The sequence below is a fragment of the Ambystoma mexicanum genome, chromosome 8, assembly GCF_040938575.1.
Source record: "Ambystoma mexicanum isolate Mex_15411 chromosome 8, UKY_AmexF1_1, whole genome shotgun sequence".
NCBI classification, from domain to species: Eukaryota; Metazoa; Chordata; class Amphibia; order Caudata; family Ambystomatidae; genus Ambystoma; species Ambystoma mexicanum.
Window position 1 is genome coordinate 537,979,172 of NC_090929.1, and position 12,865 is coordinate 537,992,036.

The window sequence follows — 12,865 nt, forward strand, 5'->3', positions numbered from 1 at the left end:
TTCAATCTATTTCTTGTCTTATGCCTCATTCTCGTCCTGCTACTGCTACAAAATACTTATCACTGTTTCAACCTCCTCCTTTTCCAAACCGGTTATCTTCTCTATGGGAAATCCAAACTCTGTCAACACCTCCTCCCATATCACATGTGGGATCTCTCCAAACAACCACAAGCTTCTGTTCAGTGCCTGAAGCATTTCCACGCCCTCCACTCACTACTGTCCATCACATGGCTGTTCGCCACCTTAATCATTCTCCGAGGCTTCCAAATCTATATCCACGGATAAGGTTTCGACTCCATTTCAACGGGCAGTGCAACTAAAAACCAAATCTGCCCCCAACATCTGTCTCCACCTCATTTTACGTCAAAACATTATTAAAGAGTTTAAGTAGTTCCATTTCTTTATTCATAGTAAATTTGGGGAAACGGGGACTAAAGGAAAGTTTTTTACAATGGGGTTTATATTTCCTGTGAAATGAGATAGGCTACAGGAAAGTGTAAAAAAGAAAATACAAAGTAAGTGCTACGCAAATGTTTCAACATGCAGAAGTGTGGCAAGCAAGTGCCAGTTTGTCAGTTGCATGGTATCTGCCTGAAGCAAGAACCCTGTCTGATTTGCTTTGCTGAACATGGACCAAAGAGTGCTGCACAGTTATAAAAGCCTGGCTCCTGCAAAGAGCGGAAGTGTGGCGAGCAAGTGTCAAATCGCCAATTCAGCGGTGGGCCGGAAGACTTCCTTATTTGTGGGGAGGTGTGCCTCGTTCTTCTTGATTGTTGTTTTATATTTCTAATACTGGCACCACTCCCCTAACCCCCCCAGAAACAATCTTCGGAGTAGCCATAGTGTACCTGTCACACATGGGCTTTCTGTTATGGACTCTGTCTGACACCACGCTGCTTTTAACTGAGGAAACTGGTCTAATGGCTATCTCTAGTAAACCCTTGATGGGTAAAATAATTAGTCACTTTCCAATCATGCAACTTAATGCTATCCAAACTGTAGCTGCAGGCAGGGACAGTGCTTTACTCTCGTCCCCTATTTGTGAATCTTCTTTGTTAAACGCTAGTAAGAATTATTCTCTCATCGCGCAAGAGGATGTCGGAAATATTTGTATTCAATAATGCCAAAGTTTCCATTGGCCCCTACTAAAGAATCGGATTTCATCTCAGCGACCCCTTTGTTGTTCGAATCTTCTTTGGCTCGTTCCGATTGTCCGGCTAATACCACCGTCAAAAAACAAATCTTACAAAAGCTGGACAGATGAACATACTTTATTCGGGGATTGTTCTTTTGTTCTTTAACATCTGGGCAAAATATTTCTCACTCCAATCCCTTGAACTGAGATTTATTTGGCTTACCTTCTAATACTACGATATGTCTTACCTTGCGAGTATTGGTAAGGTTATATGACACCATGAATGATGAACGAACGTCAAATTCACATTTGTTATGAAGGGTTTATAACGTTTTAGAGGATGTGCAAAGAGTGTCACTAAAGATTCCATTTGCGCCTTCTGCATCGCTGGACGCGTTTGTAGTCCATATTCCCAATATGCCTGTTAGTGACCCCTCTTCCCACCTCAAGCTTCATGTGCCTGGCCTTTGTCACTCCGTTACTGTAAGGAAAGAGATGAGCACCACCAAAGTATACATTTACTGGAGAGTCTACATATGAACTTTGATATTCCCGCTCCCGCCCTTGCGCCCTTGCGCCAAGAAACCGAAGACGACGACCAATAAATCTGCACTTACTCGTGCCTAAACAAGACATTCTAGAAAGTTCTTATGAGCTTTAAATACAGACAATTCAAATATCATTGTTCTTCTAGGAGAGCCCTTGCCTCCTATTTTCGCTGGGTCCCCGGTTCCTCCTCAGGAAAAAAACAAGATCTAATGAGGGGGCAGCTTTAACTTTGGGTGTTGAATTGATTCATATTTTTACTCTGTCTTGTTCCGCCAGCTCCTCCACCTGTACTAGAGACCATGGCACTGAACTCTGTTCCTCTTAATAGGGGCTCCAATGTGTTTCAATCAGCTTTAGAAATTTAGAGGTGTACATCTGAAATAGACTTGATATTGGTTGAAGAGGAAGTGCTCGTTCCAGTCGTGCCCACAACTCCCCCTTTGTCGGACGGTTGTCGTATTAAGAGGGTCGTAGACTGTATATTTGCTTCAAAAACGAATTTCCCCAAGAGAGGGCCCTTTGCCACCAAAGGATTCTCAGAAGCCTCCCTCCTTAAAGAACAACCCTCTTTCTTTGACCAAATCAGTCGAGTTTATACAGATCCATTTTCAATTGCTGTGAAAGGGGTTTTCAAAGACATCGCCCGTATAGTGCATAATAGATCCATTATTCGATCTATGTTGGGCTCTAGCCCTGCGCTTAGACTGGTTGAGTATGCAGGGATTGAAATTAAGATTGGATAAACAGGAGCTGAAAGCAGCTCCTGGGTATCCAGCATTAACCAGTGACCAGGAGCTACCACGGAGGAAGAAGGAGCTAGTAGACTGCATTCCACAAATCTAACTTACACACAAAATACAATCTTATCATTTTGTCTATTATTTATGAGACCTTATGCTTTAAATGACATGCTAGATGTGTTCTAATGTTTATTTATAGATTGCCCCAAACCCAGATAGTTAAATTCACAAAGGCGTGTTTGTTCAGCATCAGTTGGCCTGGGGAGACAAAACTAGCTCCTAGTAGCTGTTGGCGTCAAGCAAACCAGGCTCTTCTAGGCTGCAAGCAGTAGCTAAATAGCTCCTATTCCCCTGAATTTCGAACCCTGGATATGCAAAAGGTGGAGTTTATTGATGACCATACATTGGACTTGGTTGTATCACATTTTATGTCCGAATTAATTTCGAATTTAATTTTAAATGAAGGAGAAACACTGTTAAGAATGGATTTTGATATATACCCTTTTACCAAGAGGATGGTTAGGCACCAGGACAACCATACCACACCATGGTGCTTTTCTATCGCTAATGGTGTAAATAACGACATGTAGTTCACAAGTGGCATCTTACTCCTCCTCGGTTGGCCCTCAATCCTCATTAAACAATGATTGTTCTTGGTTAGTGGCTTTGCTTGCAAATACGAAGAAATCACGGCCCTGTATGAATCTTTAGCCCTATGTTGTGTAACTTAGTGTCTTGGAACACTAGAGGACAGTCTAGTTTTCTGAATTCAGAGTCAAATAAGTATGATGTCACACATTTTGATAGATTTGCTCTTCGGGAAGTGTGGCTAATGGATCCCTATCTCTTAGATGGGTATTCAGTAATATTGGAAAAAGCTCAGACAGGTCAAATGGGCCGCCCATTTGGTGGTCTACTGATTGAAGTTAAACCCTATTTTTGCCCAATAATACCGAAATGGGGTTTGCACTCTGAAATCATGCTGGCTGTTAACTTTTCATGTATGGGGATACTGCCCCCATGTTTCATGTGTTGGTCATTAATATTTATTAGGACCCCAAGCAAACTGAGATGGCATATTTTATCTGCTCCCTGGAGAATCTCCTTCATAGCTGCCACTGTAGTTATGGTCCATCACCTCTAAATCTGAAGGGCGATTTTAATTGCCATATTATTGATCAACATGAAAAAAATCTAACTGCACCAATGTCTTTTAAGGACGGGCTAACAGATAAACGGGGTAAGCTTTGGTGTGAGATTATGTCTGCGTAGCATCTACATAAACTGAATGGCAATACCAGGGAGTTGGCCATAAGAGTTTGACAGTTGTCTTAATGGGAAATACTGGGGGGAGAGAGGTGGTCTCCTGAAAATGTTGATACAATTGCACTCCAAGTCATTCATCCAGATTAGACCGAATAATGAAGATACCACGGGGACGATAGAAAAACCTGTTATTGGATTATGGCAAGGGTACATACTTGCCCCTACTCTGTTTAATCTTTATTTATCTGACATTATTGACACATTAATTTCTCTAAATTTATTTTCACCTAAATTGGGTCATGTTCATTTCCCGGTCCTTCTCTTTGCAGATAAGATCATTCTTTTTGCCAAAACCGAGATCAGTTTCTAACTGCCTTAAATTGCTGAAATGTGTATCTAAAGTACAACAATCTCAGATTAAATCTACTGAAGTCTTCTGTTTTCATAGCCTCCAGCACTAAGGTCAAGCAAAATGTTAGTGGGTCCGTAGAAGGAGTTTCACCGAAATTAGTCAGACATTCTATTTATCTTGGTTATTCCATTGCCGATAGGGCCACATGGGTCCAGCATAGGCTACAGAATTGATATTAAACAGTATGCGCTGATGCTAAAGATCTACTTCAAATACTGTAACGTGTCTTTAATACCTTTAAGAAAATTCTATATTGGAAAGTTTTATCAACAGTCCTATGAGGACTTGAATTTTGTACTTTAGACTGCAACAAACGGGGGATTATTTGAAAAATTATTACTGGGCCTGCCTTTATATGTGCCTCATTATAAGGCACAAATTGTATTTACAGTCATGGCCATTTTATACCACTTGGTTAAAACTAAAACTATTTAGGAAACTTTTGGACCCTCCACAATACCCTTTGTTTGTGGATTTGAATGCTCCAGAGAAATCGGGTAGGTCTGTTGTATTTAATAATTACATTGAAGAGTGTGATAAAATACTGGCAGGTATGCACTCAAATAGAAATCTGCTACTTACGAATCCTAACACTTTCTGAGATTTAGGTTCCATTTGTTAGGAAGGTTGCAGAGGTGGAGTCCTCTTAGAAATATTCCTCCTGCTATGAGGTTTTGCAGGTTAAGTAAGGAAAATTCTGCATTGGAAAATGTAAAACATCTTTTGAGCAATTGTAGGGTCACATATGAACTGTGAATGAACCTGTTCATGGGCTTTGTTTAACCGGAGTAGGCCTCATCAGGCAAACCTGTTTGGGAAAGATTATTAAATGGTTACCAGTCCACGTTGATTATTGCGCTGGGGTTGGGGTCAGAATAGAGACATAGATTCAATTCTTACCTTGTGTAAAGGTGTATATATATATATATGTATTGTGTATACTAGACTTCTATATTGTGTTTATTATTTTGTTTTATTCTGACTATGGATATGATGAATTCTGAGTACTTTTTTAAAAATGTTAACAATATTTTAATATGAATTTCAATATGATGTACTTGTTGTTAGGCAGAATTATATGTAGTACACTTTGGGAACACCACACACAATTAGGACTACAAGTGACAGTTAAATTCACCTTTGGTACAAGCCTGTACTACACAGTTAAAGTGGTAGTAGTAGCGGAGCAGCCAGACATAGCTCAAGAGTAAGTGAGCAGTATCAGATAGTTACACAAAGGACAGCAATTACTATGATTCAGGCAAATACTGACTCAAGGTTTTCAAGTAATAGAACATACATTTATTTCACTCTTCAGTTGTATTACATTACACTATTATAAGCAGTTCAAAAATCACTCTCTTAATACACCACACCACTTTCCTTAAATTCCAGACAAGTTAAGCTCACAAAATGAAGTGGGAGCAAAATGGCACTCGAGCAATTTAAAAGGGAGGGAAAGACAAAGTTATTAAAAATTAAATCAAACCAACAGGTAAGTACTCAGGGCAATTGAACAAGAGGAACTATAGTGATAAAATCAGGTAGGAAAGGCTTAAGGCCAAAATCAATGGGTCAAAAGTATTTTGCTCAAGATCACACAGTTCAGGGTATTCCACGGTAAAGTTTGTGACACGGTTTCCAGACGAGGTTGGTTGATAGAAAAGTTAGTTCAAAGAGAAGAGAAGGACAAGCCCTCAGATTGGAGAAAGATTTCAAGCACTTTCACCGCCGTTGAACGAAACGAGCAACCGGATTTGCACAGTCCCTTGAAACGGAGAGGAAGCTGTAGCTGAGGCGGACGTTCCTGCAGGCTCACGGTTCCTGAAGGGACTGTTGGACTGACACGAAGTAGGAAGACTGGAGGGTCCTGCACTACACAGGGAAGAAACCAGCAGCAGAGCAAAACAACTAATAAAAGGTGCGCTCCTTAAAACCCAAGCAGGGTCCGACCTTCCTGGCTATCTGGCCCACTGTAGCTCTGTACAGCGAATTCGACCAGAGGAGGGGTCCTGGCTTGCAGTTTGGGCGAACTGGTTGGTCCCACCAGCTCAAGGGAAGAAGTTTCCTGGAGGATCTTCTCTGTCGTCGGATTCTGAAGATTCGGACCTGCAGCAGGGCTTCACCAGGCGGTTCAGTCGTCGTAGGGGTCCTCTTCCATCAGCTCCTCGTAGGTTCTTTTGTTCCAGTGGCGACTCTGCCTTTCCAGTCCCAGAGACCTGCTTTTTATGCAGTTTTCCCCCTTCCATACAGCCTGGCTGTCAAACACGCAGCAGGGTGGCTGTCCTGGCGAGGACATTCCCCTTAGCCAATCAAACAGGAGTGCGACTTGGGTTACCAAGGGAACCCATGGCAGGAGTCCTTAGATCCCTCCCTCACATCCTGCCTACCCAGACTTTCAGGCGCCTTAAGGAGGGCTTCTGTGCAGAAGCCTGCAAAAAGATGGTGAACAAAGGAATCATCGCCGGTTTGGCGTGCAGAGAAAACATGAGAAGGACTTTAACAAAAAGAAATGGAGAATAAACCCAGCCGGAACCAAAATAAAATGTATTTGGTCAAGCGGGTTTATGTTTGAGGCTAATATAATAGCCTAAAACAATACCACGTTTATATAAGATAACCGCGGTAGAAATGTTAGGGTAGTTACCACTGCCACCAGCCATATCTCGATGTAATGGGAGCAAAACAATGCTCCAAGAGACACAGACAAAAAGGGATAAGAATTAACCCTTTCCAATACCCCATGTGAGATGGGGTGCAATGGGTCCGTGATTTAAAGTGACTAAAATAAAGTTAATGGCAACTTTACCTTTTCTAGGGGACAGTAGTAAGCCCCAGAAAATGGAGTCAGTGGGAAGTCTCAAAGACAACCCTGTGTCACTGCACTGAAGGTGCTGTGTAACACACATGAAAAATATGAGGCCATGGAATAGGTGAGGCTCCAGTGCTCAAGATCACACAAAAAGTGAAAACACACACAGCAAAACACATGTAAGAGTGGGAAAAAAGGCTCACGCTCTTACTAGGTGAAAAGATTAAATCCTAGGGACTTATTAGGTAAGGGAAATTAGCCATTTATGAGAATTCTCCCTAACACTTGTATTGTCTAATTTTGTGTACTTTTACAAAATAAACTATATGCACAATAAAATAAAAAATAAACATGTTTCAACTAAACGTTTTTTCCGAAGCAAGCAGGAATCTAAAGAGAAAGGGTTTCAAATAAAAATATGAAGTGGGCTTCTCGGAAGACTTTTGTAGTATCTTGTATGCCTGGTTCCTGCTCCCTTTCATCACTGGCTCGGGTACTACAAGTTTCTTTCTTTTTTAATTTTTTAAGTGGAAAGGGAAAGGTTAAAAGAAAAAGAAATAAATATTTTTACAAAGTGTTGAGGGGGTTGCAGGAGGAAAGGTGGAGGGAAATTATCGTTTACAAATCTCTAAGGGAGGTCAGGCTTTGAAGGAAATTTAAGGACCTTCACAAAACAAACACAATGTTACAGACAGCAAACGACACCTTAAAAAGACAAATGCTCTGAAGGGCTAAATCACATGTTCGCCTACTCTCTCCTGGAGTGGATCAGCAGCCCAGTACAACCCACAAGGAGCCAGGAAGTGAGCTGTGTCTTTTATATGCCTACACAGTGCTAGCTGATCCAGCCTAACATTACTCAATCAGTTACTGCCTGCAAGCGTCTTTAAGTATGACTCAGTTCCCTGTGCCTCGCCACTTTGCTGCAACCTGCGCATGCCGACTGAACGTGTAGTAAATACACTGCAAAGTTTGTCATCCTGCGATCACCTACCGACTTCATAGGGACCCCGCTACCTAACTACTGCACTGAAAGCCCCCACTGCATTATTCGTACCCCCGTATGCACTTCTTGCTCTATTAGTAGTTTCAAATGCTCCATTGTCTACTTATTGCCTCTTAGGTACGCGTAGCACCACTCGAATTTGATTGGAATTCTGCACTGTTACTACTTTGAATGCATCATGTTTGCTCATTGCTCTTCTGCACGATAATGCTTGACATGGAATGACTGTTTGATGCGACACACTAGTACTGAATGGTGCCTTGTGTACTCTGCACAGACCTGCACATACATGATGCAAATGCAGTGTACTAGCATAACTCAACCTGCTCTGCCTCACTATTGTTTGGTACCTATGTAAGTTGCCCGTTGCCTGATCTGCCCACACCAGTCGTAGGCCTGCTACTTTTGCTTTGCCTTTTACAACTGCTATAATGTGCCTGCTCATTCACTCAGTACCATGTGTCATCTTAGCCTGATTTAATGTGCTCAGTCAGTACTACCATTGCCTTTCTAGCACATAGGTGCACAGTCGCTTTTAGCCTGCCTAATGTGTTTAGTCAGTACTACCTTTGCCTTTCAAGCACAGAGGTGTACAGTCGGTTTTTAGCTTGTCCAATGTGTTTAGTCAGCACTACCTCTGCCTCTCAAGCACATGGGTGCACAGTCACTTTTAGCCTGCCCTAATGTGCTCAGTCAGTACTACCATTGCCTTTCTAGCACATAGGTGCACAGTCGCTTTTAGCCTGCCCTAATGTGTTCAGTCACTACTACCTTTGCCTTTCAAGCACATAGGTGCACAGTCGCTTTTAGCTTGCCCTAATGTGCTCAGTCAGTACTACCATTGCCTTTCTAGCACATAGGTGCACAGTCGCTTTTAGCTTGCCTAATGTGCTTAGTTAGCACTACCTAATGTGCTTAGTCATTACTACCCTAGCCTTATCTAGCACGCAGGTGAACAGCCGCCTTAGATCAGTCAGATTGTCATTCACAAACTTGGACTCTTGCCCTGCCCACATAGCCGAACCCCACAACTAGGTTACCTCTTCCCCAGTATAGAAACACTTACCTGCACGCCGCCTACTCTCCCAATTAAGTGACAACATTGAATAATGTCAAACTTACTTAGTATTTACTGCATCATGGCCACTGCTATATTCCATGCCTCCAGTGATCAGGCCAGCCATATAGGGACCTCCCTAGGTGGACTAGCACCATTCTCGCTCCTATCCGCCGACACTACCACCAACACGCCCGTCCACCCTGAGCATAAATACCAGGCTATGCCAGCCTATGACTCACAGCCTAGCTCTACACACGATAGAAATAATAAACTATGAGCTAGACTTAACAAACTGCACGAGATACCTAGACGACTACTCCCTCTTAGAAAACGTGAAACGAAGCCCCACACTGTCAAGGACTGCAATGTCTCCAACACCACCTTAGCCACAATGAACCTACAAATACCTAAATTTAAGACAAAATCTAGTGCTAAGAATACCCCTAATCTTACACAATCCAAAGCAGAAACCAAGGATCATTTCAAACAAAGGAGCGCTTCTCAATGCTAGGTCATTAGTCGCCCATGCCCTCGACATAGCTGATTTAATCACTGAGGCGAATCTAGATTTCATTGCAATAACTGAGACCTGGCTACACAAGGCAGCAGGCCCGTCACTCATGTTGGCCATCCCTAACGGCTACACTATACGCAGGCAAGACCGAGAGGGCACCCGTGGAGGTGGAATTGCCATCATCTCCAAATCGAACCTATCGCTAAGGCTTGCCCCGTCCCAAACATATCAATCTTGTGAAGCCCTCACTGCAAAACGCATCATAAATAATACTCAATCCTTAACCATTCACCTAATCTACAGACCTCCAGGCCCGCTTGGGACTTTTGAAGAGGATCTGCACACGCTACTAACCAATAATGCTAAAACTAATTCACAATTGCTGGTACTAGGGGACTTCAACTTAGGATTCAATGACCAAACAGACGCGCACGCTTCGACCATTGCCAACGCTATCAACTCCCTAGGACTTTCCCAAAAAGTAAACGATGCTACCCATACGAAGGGTAGAATATTAGACTGGGTCGCCAAATCTAACTGTACAGCAGCCATCTCGTCTATCACACCTTTATCATGGACCGACCACTCATTAGTGTCCTTCAACCTCTTAACCTCCCGACCATCCCCCATAGTTGCTCCCACGGCACCACCATGCCCGACCAGAAATAAGAAGAACATGACAATAGACAATGTCATACCTGCCATCCTCCCCACATTAAATGCACTACCTGTCAATTCAGACCCCAGTACTCTCGTTCATGAGTATAACAAAATAATGACTGAGACTACGGACAAAATTGCCCCACTTAAAATGCGCACAAGTAAACCTAAAGCCCACCTAAACAAATGGTTTACACCTGAACTCAAGGCCCTACGCCTTACTAAGAGAAAATGTGAATCTAACTGGAAACTACGGCCCACCAATGAGAATAAGGCCAACCTAACATCCATCTCACGCCTCTATAAAAAGGAAGTTTGCCTGGCTAAGAAGAACTCTTATAACGATTGCATTGCCAATTCTAATTCAAGCATGAAGGAACTCTTCTCCATACTGAAGGAACTTGAATCACCCATCGCCACACCAGACATCTGCACCAAGGACCAGACCTGGTGTACAGATATCCAACATGCCCTAGTCAACAAAATAAACACCCTCCAAAACAAAATCCAACTAAAAAAAGACTCGATCAACTTCGCTAATCTGCCTTTGCCACCAACTAATGCCACCCACAATTCCCAAACAAGTAAATTCTCCTTTACCAAAACTACCACATTAGAAGTAGAGAAAATCATCCTCACCCTTAAACCATCCAACTGCAAAGGCGACATCTGCCCAGCACAGCTAATAAAAGACGCTGCCAGAGATCTATCACCTTTTATCTCCAAACTTGTCAACGCGTCCTTCTCCACAGGTATCATCCCTGCTAACTTAAAACAATCCTGGGTGCTCCTGCTGCTCAAAAAGCAGACACTAGACCCTCTGATCCCTACTAATTACCGTCCAATTACCACAGTTCCATTTCTTCTGAAGATCCTGGACAAAGTGGCCTACACGCAGATTCAAAAACACCTTGAACTGCACAAGCTACTAGGAGCTAGACAATCTGGCTTCCGCCCATTACACGGAACAGAAACCGCTCTTATCGACTTAAAGACCCAATTAGACGAACTGAGAGATCAAGGCAAAACAGCTCTCCTCCTCCTGCTAGATCTCTCAGCTGCCTTCGATCTTGTCGATCACAAGGTCCTTTGTAAACATTTGGACACTGCCGCTCACTTCTCCACACAAGCCATCAGTTGGATAGAATCCTTTCTGAGTGAGAGAACTATGAGAGTTTTTTCCCCATCGGCAGCAGCAGACCCCACACCCATCACATGTGGAGTCCCTCAGGGATCCTGCGTCTCCCCAACTCTATACAATATTTTCACCAAACCTCTGTTCGACGATCTGGATAATCTAGGTATCACCTATACTAACTATGCAGATGATACACAGATTCTCCTCCCGCTTTCTGGGGATCATAGCAAGGACAGGGAGTTGGTGAACAGAGTGTATCTCATCATTCAGGCATGGATGGCAACCCATGGTCTCTGCCTGAATGATGACAAGACAGAGCTGACCATTCTGGGCACACAAGCCAACATCAACAAACTGGGCCCAGACTACTCTGCGTTCAGTATTGATGGAAATGTGATCAAAGTCTCGAGGGAAGTAAAAACACTTGGTTTTTACCTCGATTCTACCATGTCTTTCACTAAACAGGTTAACTCCCTTGCCTCTACCACAGCCTACACCTGTAAATTGATAAGAGCAGGTAAGCCCTTCTTATCTAACAACAGTTGTCTAATCCTGGCGAGAGCCTTAATACTCTCCCGACTCGATTACTGCAATGCCCTCTATAGTGGTGCCAACAAAGCCACTACCCAAAGACTCCAAACACTACAAAATAATGCTCTTAGAGCTGCATTAGGCATAAAGAAGGGGGAGCATATCTCCTCTATTAGACGGCAACATAAATGGCTCTCTACCGACAATAAAATCCATCTAAAAATGATATCCTTAACTCATAAGGCTCTCAATAATGCTGCCCCTAGCTACTTGACTGACAAAATAATAAGAAAAACGTCCAACAGACCTACAAGAACTGCTAACTCCAACTGCCTGGTAGAACCAGACTTGCCAAAATCGGGGGTACTAGCTTCCCTGTGAGAGCTGCCAATTTGTGGAATGCTTTGCCACCTGACCTAAGAGCAGACCAACCTTTCTCACACTTCAGAAGAAACTTCATTAAACATATCAATGATAACAATGCCTAAACACTGTATATGATTCCTCTCCACTGCACGCCCAACCTTTCTCAATTGTATATAGAGACTATTAGCTACCTGTATTATACTTATAACTGTCTTATATTGTATATATTGTTCCTGCACATTTCTGAGTGCACACGGTAACGACTTAAACACACTGTAAATGTGTAACTATACAATTATGTAATACTGTCAATTTTGTGTTCAATACTGTAAATGTTTTATTCATAGCAAATTCGTTTTATGTAACATTGTAAGCTTCGCATATACTTTCTGCTGCGCCCGGTAACCTTTGGGTCTGGAGCGCATTACAAATAAAGAAACAAACAAACAAACAAACATATGATCACCAACCTTCCTATAGATTCTAGGGGAATGATCCCAAAATGTCGTCCCCAAAATTACGACCATTTAATTACTGTGCCTTTGAAATGCCGTCCCCCACTACACCGAATCCCTTTTGTCAGTGTAGTGGGGGGTCAGAGGTTGCAGGGGTATCCCCCGCTTCCATTAGATGGAAGTGGGGGACAATAAAGGGAAGAAAAAAAAAGGACCCTGCA

At 42.7% G+C, this 12,865-nt stretch overlaps 1 protein-coding gene across 4 annotated transcripts in view; it reads right to left on the reverse strand.

The window, feature by feature from the left end:
• Nucleotides 1–12,865, reverse strand: part of LOC138472193 (inositol 2-dehydrogenase-like) — a 457,962-nt gene that overhangs the window by 442,277 nt on the left and 2,820 nt on the right. The window lies entirely within an intron of this gene.